Below are 11,068 nucleotides of genomic sequence, written 5' to 3'. Positions count from 1 at the left end.
TCGTTGCAAAATAATAATAATTAGATACATGTTATGTGGGGCTCAATATATGCATATACAATATACTGTGTACATGAGAGCCGTCTCGGTCGCCCCCCCTATGCTCAAATCCTGGCTCCGCCCCTGCTTGCGTCCAGGCTGCGCTACCTCTCCTACTGTTCTCGTTCGTCCGACTCCGGCGAGGCCTCGCTGCTGGCCGAGGCCGTGGCGTTCACTACGTGCACAAGAGCCCTGTCTGTCAACATCTTCGCTCGGGTCTGCGTTCCTGCAACTCGCTGCCGAACAAGGAGGCCACCGCGGAGCCGGACTAGATTGCCGTCCAAGCCATCGCCGCCTCTGACCCTCCGGCGTCCAGGTCATCGCTCGCCTCCGTACCAGGTCAAGGCACCAATGTCCTGCAACTCGCCATGGCAGCACACGAGGAGGCCGACGCACATGCCGCCATGGAGCCGAACAAGGTTACGTTGTCGCCTAGATGCGTCCTGGTTCTTTGTTCTCTACAGGATTCTTGTTTTTTTTTTACCTGCTAGAGGATTCTTGTTGGCGCCGTTTAAATTTGCATTGACTTTTTTTTATCTATGGTTGCAGCTTGATGTACTGTATATCTTGCTACTGAATACCTTCTGTTGGATTCAGGGTCTGAATGGCAGCCGTATTTAGCTAAGTCTGGTCGGTGGAGTAGCAAATGTCTTCGGTAATTCATCTACGTACGTTCCTCCAAACACCCCTTAATGCTACTCTAAATTCCCGTAGGTTACTTGTAGTAGTACCTTAACACATAATAATATAGAAGTGAGCTTGGCGTCTCCACCATTCTGTAGAAATAAATTGAAAAGATTCCCATATGCATATTTAGTTGAATTAGTTTTATCAGAGTGTATGTGCAATTACAGGATCAGAGCCTATCTCATAGCAATTACAGGACATGATGTAGTCTCCATGGTGAGAACTGACACTCTGTTCCCTCCAGTTCAGAATGTATGCTTCCGTGTGATGTTTACCATGTCAGTGGTGTTGCACGTCTAGCAAGGATGACAGCAAAGTGCTTGGAATTTTGATTTCAGGTTTATGTTACTGAGGACATATGAGAACTCCCATCATTTCTCAAGTTTGGTGCCACCGGTGCTTTATTGCCATGCAGAAGTGTATTGGTTTTGTAGAGGAAATAAGATTGTACAGGTATATTCTGGACAGGATATATTTTGCGCAATAGAGCATATAAATTGTCTGCAGTGATGACCCTTTCTACAAAAGAACAAGTGTGTACATACTCTACGGTAGTGGGGAAGCAGGGGTTGTTTTTTTTTTTTTCTTTTTTGAAAACATCAGAAGATTTTATTTATCTCAGCAACATTTTACAGATAGAAGTGTGAAAGGATTCACACTAGCCATAGAGAGTACATCTCTGCAGAAACATTGTGTTTTGCTGGAGGAGAGACATCTAAATGCTAGAGAAGTAGATTGAAGTCTGAGACCTAGTCTAGCTTGATGATGAGCCTTGAAATTGAAACATCTGGTTATATGGGCTACTCTGCTTGGATGAAAGGCATATGTTGCTTGAATATCAGCCAAAATGGGTCTGATGACCCAATGTCCTGGAGCATTGAGAACTGAGGTAGCTTTTGTTGCTGCTTCTAATGTGGAGCAATCTGTGAAGAATTGTGGTTCTTCAATGTGTAGAAGATCTGCTACTTTGGCGGCTAGCAGCAATCCAAAAGCTTCTGCCTGAAGAGGGGAATGAGCTGCCGGAGATAAGGCAGCCAAATGTATCTGCTGGCAATGTTGGTTATTCTGGATTTGAATGACAATGCCTATGCCCGCAGGAGTAGGTTCTTGATTGTCCGCATTCTTCCAGGCAGCATCACAACAGATGATATTACCTGCAAGAGAAAAAGGGTCCCGTTGTGGCTCCAAGCCCTGTTCCATCAAAACGACACGTCGACTACCCTGTTTGAAATCATTATCCTCGAGTTTCAATCCCTGCAATATTGCATTAGTTGCATGATAAACTTGAAGAGGATTAGTATTTCTTTTGTTAAAAAGTGCATCATTCCTCGACTTCCAAAGACACCACAAGAAGGTATATAAAGTAGAAATATTAATATGTGGATGGCCAGAAGAGAGTAAAGCCTGGATCATCTGGGAGACCGAGCGATGGTTTTCAGCTAGAATCTCGGTTCGGATAAACCAAGGAGCAGAAAACCAGGCCGCTTTTGAAAAAGCACAAAGAAAGAGCATATGCATCTCATCTTCCACACCACCACACCTGCTACAATCTTCTTTGATGTGCTTCGAAAATTTGCTAGCTCTCTTACCTATGGGTAGGGCTCGACGCAGCAGTCGCCAAGCAAAATTCTGGACCCTCGGCGCCATTTGCTTCTCTTGCCATACCTGATTGAGAAGGTTGACAATATGTGGAGGTACAACTTTTGGTCTCTGATTAGCAGGCAAAGCAAGATTATTAAAACAATGCTTATATGCACTTTTGGAAGAACATACACCTGAAGGAATTAGTTTCCAAACAAGAGTATCTTTGCCTTCAGAATTAATAATGGGAGTCTCAAGAATAGCAGTAGCAGTTTCAGGTGTGAACAAAGAATTTATTAAATGGACATTCCATTTTTTCTGGTTCGGAATCCAAAGGTCCTTAACTGTGGCAGGATAAACAAAGGGGCCTGGCTGAATTATAAGATTATCATATATATGTTGCCACATGGAGAACCACGGTGTACTCCAAATAGAACTACTGCCATCCACAATTTGATTGAACGATACTGAAATTAAGAGAGGTCTCACCTTGAGAATGGCTGTCCAAAAAGCAGATTTTGCAATGTTCGTTTTTGCTCTCCAAATGGATGTGTCACTGTGATACTTTGCCTTAAGTATGAGTGCCAAGTGGCTTTGTGGTTCCTTTGCTAATCTCCAGGCTGCAGAAAGAATCAGTCCTTGATTTATAGCTTGCATATTTCTAATACCAAGTCCTCCTATTTTCTTTTCAACACAAATATCCGCCCATGCCCTAAGACACAGGCTTCTTGTAGTTTGCTCCTCCTTGATACCTGTCCACCAGAAATTCCTAATAATAGCTGTGAGTTTTGTTAAGAATTTCTTTGAAAAGAGAATATTTGACATATAGTAGACTGGGATTGAGGAAAAGACAGATTTTATGAGGGTTAGTCTTGCTGCGTGTGACAATCTATTAGCTTTGTAGGCACTTAGTTTTGATTTGAATTTGTCGTAGACGAAGTTGTAAGCTCTTGATCTGTCTTTCGCTGGAAGAATGAGAGGGTGTCCCAAATGTATGGTGTTGTTGTCAATGTCCGGGACTGGAAAAATTTGCTTGATGCCTTGTCTAACCTGCAAGTTAACTTTTTTACTAAACACAAGCAAAGGTGCCCGTGCGTTGCAACGGGAGAGAAAGGAATCAACTTTACATATTCCACATAGCCATAGCCTTAGTTTATTATTTTGCTATTTTCTTCTTGCTTTTATATGTTCTCCTCTATTTTCACTTAATCTACTATTTTAGAATTTTTTCTAAAAATTATGTTATTTAATGGTTGTGACTAGACAAATACTTATCAGAAACAAAGTTAAAAAGCAATATATTTGGTCACACAATTAGGATGGGAATGAGCTGACCCCGACCTACCCTTGGACTTGGCACCGTTGGCCCTGAGGCCAAGTTGAGAGGCCACGGGTCGACCCATTTTTAAGAAGTCAGTGGCCTGATGGCCTCACTGGCGTATTTCGGGTCAACCCAAATGTATATAAAACTTTTTTATAAATTACCCAGTGGTACTGGCCCCATTGAACAGTTTGTGGCCTTGTTTTTATGGATCGATTCAGAGAGCTAGTGGGTATCCCTTCCCCCTCTCAGGACGCTACAGTAGCCCGCCCCGTTGAGAGTCCACCGCTCGCCACCACCATCGCCGGCCCGACCCGGAATCTTCCCCGTCGGCGTTGCCGGCCGGAGAAGAGGATGGAGAGGTGCCTGGTCGATTGTATATAGTAGTCTAGGCTGTAGATCTTTGTTGTTTACCCAACTGGAGTCTGCGAGTAGGAGACCGGATCCCCCTGGCCAGATCCGGTCCGTCCTCGCTTCCTTCTTCGCGGCTGCTCTTCTCCGGTGGCAGGAGTGGCGGCAGGCGGCGAGGAGGTTGTGCGGCATCTTCGCTAATAAGGCCTCTCCCTTCTTTCCCTGTCATCCGATCTGGGTGCTGGTGAGCAGCAAACAGATCGTGGATTTTCTCCTTCCCGGTGCTCGTCCATGGAGGATGGTCGAAGGAAGAAGATGATCCACGGATGGCTTCCTCAATAAGCTCATCTACCTGGTCTGCTGGCGTCGCCATCATCTACGCTCGCCTCCCCGAGTCCGTGGCAGGTTCTTCGGGTGCGATGGCGGGTCAATATGCTCGTCGCGGTGCAGAGCTGGCCATGCTGCTTCTTCTACCTGGACTCCTATGCTTCTATCCCTTTTTCCAAGTGCCAAGGCGGTGACATGCAAGGGAACTTGCAGGGCGGATGGGGTGCGGAAGTGGTATCGGAGTTCTTCTGAAGCAATCTTCTCGAGCAGCACATCGGCAGCGATTTTGCTTGCCGTTATCCATGCCAGTGACTTCTGGCGATGTTTCAACCTCCATCGGAGGCCCTTTCAGAGATTGGAGGCCGCGTTCTGCGTCGACTTTGAAGCAAGTGGTGCCGTCCCCGCCTTGGAGTCCGGTGGCGGCTCTCTGGTCTCTTGCTCATCGGTGGGGATAGAGATGGACCTGATTGCATTTCTTATTCTCTTAGTGAGATCTTTTCTGCATTTACCAGGGTCCTATGTGTTATTTTTCTATTTCACGAGGACCTTTGTAATACTTTGTACACCCACCGCTTGGAATATATGAAGCTTCTACGCCCTTCGGGGCGCTCCGTGTTCAAAAAAAAGAGAGCTAGTGGGTTGACCTCAGCCTCTCTTCCAATCTTATTTAAGCTTTCCCATTCAATTTAAGCCATCATATCATTTTCAATTAACCCATAATATATAGGGCGTGCCTCAATTTTTCCATTGGCCTAGACTGCCAGATATCAACACATAGGGGGATTCCTTCGGGGCCTTGTTGATTCCAATCAACTTGCCATCATGCATGAGCCGGTTGTATATGAGCTGGTGCGAGTCGACACAAGGTAGCGGGGTGGTACTATTCATTGTGAAACATCAATACGTCCTCATTTTTCAGAGAATCCTTGCATCCTCTCTCTCGTACGGAGTATAATACTACGCGTGGCCTGACCGGCCAACAAGAGATGGCCATAAACCACGCTGAAAACAAAACAGGCCGCCTCTTCTGTTGACGTGATCTGACATAGAAATTTGGACCCTGGACAATGGCGGAAGTCTGGGCTTGTGGCGGACGTAAAAAGCCATGGTTCCAGGCTTCCAGTAGCACATCGGGAAGAAGGCCGTGAGGCCACCGCTACCCCGGACGGCGCTGCCGGGCGCTCGAGATGCAGAGGATGGGAATGGCACCGCCCACCGCTGGTTGATCTTGAAGCATTGGAATGTCCCCTTCCATAGCCGGAATCCAGGCCGGAGGAGGAGCCGGACGGCCGGATGTTGGGGGCTTAGGGCCAGATCGCGCGGCGTGGAAGGGCCACCCAAGTCGCTCCTATCATGGCTGGCGGCGGCGGTAACTTAGGGGATCGAGGCTACCTCCTCGATTTCACGCTTGGGAACCACCATTGTATAACAGTTTGAGGGCAGCCTGCATGTTCATGTCAAAGTTGTAGAGTGCGCAACGCCCGCTGGTGGGAAATCTCTGGAGCAGGGGAATCGCACAGCGGACTCGCACATGGGGACCAGGGAGGCGAGCACGCGCGATGTGGAACCGACGATTGGCGCAGTGGAGCTAGCCGAGGAGGAGCCCTAGAACAAGGAGCTTGGCCGCTTGGGGGCGGCACCGTCAGGGAAGGAAGTTAGAACGACGAAGTGGAGGAATGTATCGACGGGGGTGCGGTCGGGGAAGAATCGAGTTCTGGGCGGCGTGGCGGAGGAAGCCAGGAAGGGGGCGACAGAACACTTGTATGATCGGTAGGATGGCATTGACTGTATTATGCGATTTGGTGGAAGGGCAAAACGGTCCAATAAAATGTTGGACGAAAAATCTGGCAGAAACCTTAGCTCCTTTATTATTAGGTATAGATTATACCTGATTTGTTCCAATTTGGAAGCTGACCTGATTGATGACAAAATTGTTGCAAGACATGGGATATGGCATTTGCTTCCTGCTCATTAGCTTTTCCACATACCAAAAGATCATCTGCGAACATAAGAGAATGAATAGGAGGACAATTCGGTCCAAGTGAAATACCAGTGAGGTGATTTGCCTCAAGTGCATCCTGTAGTGCGATAGAAAGCTCATTTACGGCAAGGACAAAAAGAGAAGGAGACAAAGAACATCCTTGCCTTATGCCTCTGGTACTTTTGAAATGGGCAAAGGATTGGCCGTTAATAATAACTGAAAACGTTGGAGAAGAAATGCATGCATAGATTAAATTTATGAAATGCTCATGAAACCCTTTACGTGCAAGGGCAGACACAATGAAATTCCATTCTAATCTGTCAAAAGCTTTGGCTAAATCTATTTTTATCATGAAATCAGTACCATCCCCTTGTACATGGAAGCAGGGGTTGTTTAACTTCCTTTATTTCTTGGTGACTAATTTGTTTATCTTCTCTGAAGCTACTAATATTTTTCTTGTACTGTAAATTTTATGAAGTTACTAAATATCCCCTTGTACTTGAATATAATTTCTCCACAATTTGTTTTGACGAAACTCAGTTTATTTGTACTAAAGTTTACCTTGTTGGTGAAAATTCATAGGAAGGAGGAGCTCAAGGGAGCAAACAGAACAATGGGAAAGGAGCTAAAAAGTAGAAGCTATTGCGATAAGCTGCAAGCTTCAGTCAACTCCTAATTCCTGGCCACTATGTGTACGATAATTGCCATCAATAAAACCAGTATAGTTTGCTTTTAATCAAATAATTTGACATATAGCACCTCGCCGCACAGGCCCGTCGGCAAAGGATTTGAGATACCGCTGCACCGAAGTACCAGACACATACAAATCGATTATTTGTAAGTTTCCTCACTAATTCTTGTTCTTTCTATACCGGTGGCTAGCAGAAATATTTCCTTTACCAACTTGCAGGAAGTAAGAACATCCTATTTGATGAAAAACTATTATATATGTAATACTTTAATGAAAAAAGTTGAGTTGTAATATTGGCTTCCTTTAGTTCAAATGATTAGTCCTTTGATTGCTTTGACCACTTTTTGTGGCTCCATTGAAAATAAGTAGAACCAGCAGTGGCAACAATGGTGAATGCCATGAGTAGGAAGCTACCCTGCTATTTAGATTTCGTTTAAATCTACTTGTCAGTCATTTCTGTTGATCCCGTTTTGCCTCCTGAGCTCAATGGATTATTGGTGACTTTTAGACCAACTTGCTACGACTCAACATTGCAAGGTGGACCGATTATGTGAAGCTCTGTTCAGAATTTCAAGTGGACATATGGTTATCTGTTACAAAAAAAATGCAGGTACAGTAATACTTCAAGAATTCTCTATTGCCTTTGTCCTAGAGCTACAAAGAATGAGTCATAACAACGGATGATAGAATAATGATTTAATTGTTACTTAAGTAGTACAGTACTTATACGAGCAAGGTAGAGTCTTGATTTGTACTAGAAACACACATTATATTGATACATTCAGTCTTACTAAAGTACCACCTATGTAGTTAGCTTTGCCAGATTAAGGAAATTTTGTTGCACTGAGATTCCGTATTTCATGATATATCTTTTTATAATCTTTTTTCACTGTACTCACACAATTTAGTACAACAGGGTACTAAAATTTGGCGAAGGATCAGCAAATTATATTTACGGGTACTTCAGTTGGCATATCGCCTCAGTCTAGAATAATAGATGACGTGGTGAAGCATAATCACTTCCTTTGCAGCTCAAATCTCTGGTTTCATCATGTAAACTAGAGGTTCTAGCAGTAGAACACCAATGATCTATAGTATATGTACTGCTGCCCAAAGGCTAAGACAAACATATATCCATTACTTGTTTTTATCATTTATCATTTAATCTTGAGTCTTGCAAAATATACACATCATACTGTTTTTGCAATAGGAAATATGTGTTCTGCTCTTATCTTCCTTGATAACAGTATTTGTTTTATTTAACCTTGAAAATGCCGCACTATATACATCTCCATGCGAAAACATTACTTCGTTGAGGGCTTGACACCTACCTTCTTGCAATATTTTTTATCCAGATCGACATTAAATATCTTATGCGCTATTTATTTCTATCACTGCACAAATGTGTTCCTACTTTGGATATTACATGATACTAATTTGGATCTGTTGACATATATTTTGCTGACGAGAAACTACTGTACTAGGCGGTCTTCGCAAAATAGAATTTCTACGAATCAATGTATCTTCTTATCTTTTTAAAGCTCCATATAAATGCACATGTACATTAATGTTGGATTGTTTATTTGCATACGCTGTCAAGTTAAAATCATTTTGTCGAATTACATTTTTAAGTAAATTAGAATCTTGTTGTTTTTGAAATATTATGTTTGACTATCTTTTGCTGAACACGGGAATTTCCACATGTATTATATTTTTATGCGTCACATGAATAAAACTTGGGTAAGCCGTGGCAAAGCACGGGCATTCAACTAGTGCTTAATAATGTACGGAAAAGACTCAATGAACTCAACCCACTTAGCAAGACGCCTATGCAAAGTAGATTGGGCTTTCAGGTATTTCAAAGCTTCATGATCATAATGTATGATAAATTCTTTTGGCCGCAAGTAATGTTGCCAAACCTCAAGAACTCTAATTAAAGCATACAATTCTTTATCATATATTGGATAGTTCAACTTAGCACCAGATAATTTCTCAGAAAAATATGCAATTGGACGACCCTCTTGCATCAACACACCACCAATTCCAATACCACTAGCATCACATTCAATCTCAAATTGCTTATTGAAATCAGGAAGTGCAAGCAACGGTGCAGAAGTTAACAATCGTTTCAGTTCATCAAAAGCATGATCTTGGGCAACGCCCCACTCAAAGACAACACCCTTTTTAGTCAATTCATTCAAAGGTGCAGCAATAGTAGAAAAATTGGGCACGGCGATAAAACCCAGCTAGACCATGAAAACTTCTTACTTGACTCACATTCATGGGAGTAGGCCAATTTTGAATAGCTTCAATTTTAGACACATCTACTTCTACTCCATGCTTAGAGACAACATAACCCAGAAATATGACCTTATCTTTGCAAAATGTGCACTTTTCAAGATTACCATAGAGTTTACTATCACGCAACACTTGCAAAACATGTCGAATATGTATAATATGATCAGATTCATTGCGGCTGTAGATTAATATGTCATCAAAGTACACAACCACAAACTAATCACGCAAAACATGGTTCATTAGTCTCATGAAACTGCTAGGTGCATTAGTTAAACCAAAAGGCATTACTAACCACTCATGTAAACCAAATTTTGTTTTAAAGGCGGTTTTCCACTCATCCCCTTCTTTCATCCTAATTTGATGATAACCACTACGTAAATCAATTTTAGTGAAAACAACAGCACCACTCAATTCATCTAGCATATCCTCTAAACGGGGAATAGGATGACGATATCGAATAGTAATGTTGTTTATCGCTCTACAATCTACGCACATACGCCATGTACCATCTTTCTTAGGAACAAGAATAACAGGAACAACACAAGGACTAAGGCTTATGCGAATATAACCTTTGTCGAGTAGCGCTTGTACTTGCTTCTGTATCTCCTTCGTATCTTCGGGATTCGTTCTATATGGCGCCCTATTGGGCAGCGATGCTCCGGGGATCAAGTCAATTTGATGCTCAATACCTCGCAATGGTGGAAGTCCTACGGGTACCTCTTCCGCAAACACGTCGCTGAATTCCTGCAAAACATTAGAAACACCAAGAGGAAGAGGGGTCATGTCGTTAGAAACCAAAACCGTACCCTTGTACATGAGCACAATAGGCATGGCTGTAGGATCCTCACAAAAGTCTCTCATGTCTTGTTTGGTGGCTAATGAAACTAAGGAATTCACTCTCTCACTTTTCGTTATATCACTCACGGCATTACAATTCTCTCGCCTATCCATGGATGCATCCTCCAAGTTTACTTCAATCTTCTAACGAGACTCATTGACAATTTGGTTGCGGTGACATAGGCTGTAAGTTAATTTTCTTGCCCTTGAACTCCAAGTGATATGTATTGGCGCGGCCATTGTGTTGCACCGAACGGTCATAGAGCCATGGCCGGCCCAACAGTAGATGGCAAACCGTCATAGGAACCACATCAAAATCAATGGAATCCTTATACGGTCCAATCTCAAAATCAACTCGCACCATGTGGCTCACCTTCATCTCACCATTATTGCTCAACCGCTGAATATAATATGGATGCGGGTGCGGTAGATACTTCAGTTTCAGCTTGGCACATAACTCTTTGCTTGCTAGATTGCGACAACTCCCGCCATCAATAATGACCTTGCAAGCTTTATCAGGACCAACTAGTGCCTTTGTTTGGAACAAATTACAGCTGCGTGTAGATGCACTTGATCGCACATTAAGAACACGTCGCGAGACAACAATAGTTTGAGCTTCAGAAGGAAAAGCATCATAACCATCACTATCATAATCATCCTCATCTGGAGCATTTGGATCAACATCATCTCCAGTTTCATACTCATTGTCCTCATTAATGATCATAACTTTGCGATTAGGACAATCCTTCCTTGCCACCACATGTATGACAAAGCATATCACGGTTGCGCGCTGTCGACATACTAGAACTAGTTCCACTTGCTGCAGGGGCGGGCTTCTTCGTGTTAGACACATTGGAGACCGGCTTGCTAGACGAAGTAGGGACATCCGCAGGGCGCGATGATGGCGCCATGGAGGGCGGCGCGCGGGGTGTGTAGCGCCCAGCGCCTGTAGTAC

The 11,068-nt window shown here is 43.5% G+C and overlaps 1 long non-coding RNA gene across 1 annotated transcript; it reads left to right on the top strand.

Annotated features, from left to right (window-relative positions):
- The first annotated feature begins 1,018 nt into the window (after positions 1-1,018).
- LOC124698777 lies at positions 1,019-7,104 on the top strand. Its single transcript, XR_007001115.1, has 3 exons — positions 1,019-1,179; positions 6,870-6,979; positions 7,059-7,104. It is a non-coding gene; the product is annotated as an uncharacterized LOC124698777 (long non-coding RNA).
- The last annotated feature ends 3,964 nt before the right edge of the window (positions 7,105-11,068 follow it).

The sequence above is a fragment of the Lolium rigidum genome, chromosome 3 (genome assembly GCF_022539505.1).
Source record: "Lolium rigidum isolate FL_2022 chromosome 3, APGP_CSIRO_Lrig_0.1, whole genome shotgun sequence".
NCBI lineage: Eukaryota > Viridiplantae > Streptophyta > Magnoliopsida > Poales > Poaceae > Lolium > Lolium rigidum.
The sequence above is the reverse complement of the archived record's forward strand: the minus strand, read 5'-3'. Positions and strand labels throughout refer to the sequence as shown.